General features: G+C 57.4%; 1 pseudogene; it reads right to left on the bottom strand.

Annotated features, from left to right (window-relative positions):
- Positions 1-2,500, bottom strand: part of LOC145947893 (large subunit ribosomal RNA) — a 7,899-nt pseudogene that overhangs the window by 2,354 nt on the left and 3,045 nt on the right.

Here is a 2,500-nt window from a genome sequence, read left to right as displayed (position 1 = left end):
TTCTTAATAGAGGCATACCAAGCCCGCCACTCTGTATCGGCGCATGAAAGTATCCAGCAGGAACATCATGGGGAAAACGCAGCCATCGCCGTACCGCAGTTCGTACGACGACATCCATGCCCTTGAGGGTTTTGGCCGAGACCGATCCCACTGCCCAGCGGTGATAATACCGAGGGAGGAGACAGTCACGCAACAACCCCAGCCTCTGTTGAGGCTTTAAGGGTGCCCTCGTTAGTTGCTCGATGGCTTGAGCTAAGGGCGGATCTTTTGCGAATTCCCTAGCACCTTGATATCTGCAGCTCAGGTACGCCCAGACATCGACGGGGGATCTCTGCGGGATCAACGCTCCCCCCACGGTGAAGTAAGGCGTGGTGTCCACCTTCACCTTTTTGTCTCTGCCGGACGCCACCATGGACAGCACGCCGGTTTTCTTAGCGTTTATGTCAAGTCCATTACGCATAAGGGCGGCATGAAGCCGTGTCAGGTTCTCCTGCAGACCACTTCTGATAGAGGCAAGGAGCACAATGTCGTCAGCATAGCCCAGAGCACCCACGAGTCTTGCACCCATCCGATAACCAACGTCCCCCGAGAGAATTCCCAGTGCTCTATCCACGACCAGATTGAACAGCAGGGGCGACAACGGATCACCCTGTCTCACGCCTATTTTAATGGCCGACACTTCCCCAGTGCCGGATCCTTGCAGTTCCGTCCGCGCACTCGAATAGACGGCCCTTATGTACTCTCTAAACTCCCGAGGGAGCCCCAGCTCTTCGAGAGTAGCATGTATGGCGGCGTGCGCAACCGTGTCGAAAGCTTTCGACAGGTCGACGCACGCCAGATGTAACGAACGACAGCGCCTCCGGCATCCCCAAGCACGGCGGACAGGACTGTGACGTTCTCACACACCCCATCCACCGGCCGGAACTCCCTTTGGCGCGTGTCGAACACATCAAGGGCCGCCAATCTCTTTGCTAGAATTTTGTGGAAGTGTCTTATTATGACGGATCCTATGCTGAGAGGTCGGTATTCCGCCGGTCCAGGCCGGTCGGACATACCTCCCTTCTCTAGAAATACCGTTCTGGTTGTGGCGATCGACGAGGGTATCGTTCTTGCCAGAAGCAGCAGATTGAATAGAAGCGCACGAAGAATAGTTGGAACAGCGTTCCACATCCTCGGCGTAATCTGATCCAATCCGGGCGCAGTGCCAGTCCTTACGGAAATCCTCCCCACCTCCACAGGTGTTACAGGATCCCAGAGCAAGGTCCTATCCGCCGCGGGACCTGGGTCCGCGGCAGCGCCCTCGCCGAGGCCTTCGAGATGAATCCCTCTGGCACCCGACGGACGGCTCCGGCCAGCACTCGCTACTTGTCTCGCCTCTCCGTACAACTCACGCAAGGCCGTCATGTCTCCATCCGCACCACTGGAGGCCTCCATAATGGGGCGCCAGCAGTTATAGAATTCGACAGCGGACGGACGCTTACGCATCGAGTCGCCGTCGAGGATATGCGACAGACAAGTCTTCTTGTTCTTTTTGTAGAGGGACTGCACATGTGCATATTCCCTCCTCTTCTTCTGCTCCCTGTTCTCTCGTTTGTAAGGGGGACGGCGCTTCTCCGTCGACACGCGCCGTGGAGGGCGCACAGATATTGGCGGCGGGAAGATCCCGGCTAACCATCTCTCGATGGCCAGCACGTCGACCACCCCCGCCGCGAGAGCATTTCTTGCCGTGCCAACAAGAATATCAGCCCCATAGCTGCGGAACGCCGAACTCCGCTCCAAGAGTGATTGTATCATGTCCCGCAGCCTCTGAGCGTTCTGCTCAGGGGGAGGCTGATGTGCGCTTAGATCATCTTGGTTAGCCTCTATGCTCGCAGGGGCGGCGTCGGCTCCTATCATCGCCGCGCCAGCCCCATCGCCCTCATCGATCTCAACCACATGTCGCGATTGGATCTCTTGGCAGAAGCCTCTAACCATCTCTTGATAAGCCTCCTGTCGACGCTTACCTTTGACGGCATCGAGACTCCTATGGGGGAACTTCTCCTGTAGATGTAGGTTCATAAAGAGAACTCCCCCGGCTGAGTTGGCAGCAGCCTCAGCGCGAGCCATGAGACTAACCTCCTCCACAGACCACCTGGGTTTAACGCGATCAACATCGATAGCGCTGTTGGCCGCCAACGGGTGAACCCGCATGTGGACCCCAAGGCCACGCTTGGTCTGGAACTTCGCCGGGCAATGCTCGCAGCCGAACATGGATATTTCCTTTTCCTGGCTGCCGTGCTCAGCCAGGCTGGCCCCGCTAGTGATTCGCAAGGGACCAGCGACGACCCCGTCAGGGTCCTCCGCAACAGCGGCTTGCTCATTTTGGCGAGCTCTCGCACGCAGTTCCCGGGCCATCCGAGAACCCGGGATTACATTTTCACTTAATTCGTTCATTCATAATTTTACTGCGTGTGGGGGGCAAACGGATTGACAGCCGAGAGCCCCCCGAAAGCCGGGTCTT

This window comes from Prenolepis imparis, unplaced genomic scaffold, assembly GCF_030444845.1.
Source record: "Prenolepis imparis isolate NDT839.2.m4 unplaced genomic scaffold, iyPreImpa1.0 SCAF_178, whole genome shotgun sequence".
In the NCBI taxonomy this organism is placed as follows: Eukaryota; Metazoa; Arthropoda; class Insecta; order Hymenoptera; family Formicidae; genus Prenolepis; species Prenolepis imparis.
This window is presented reverse-complemented; position numbering and strand designations above follow the sequence as displayed.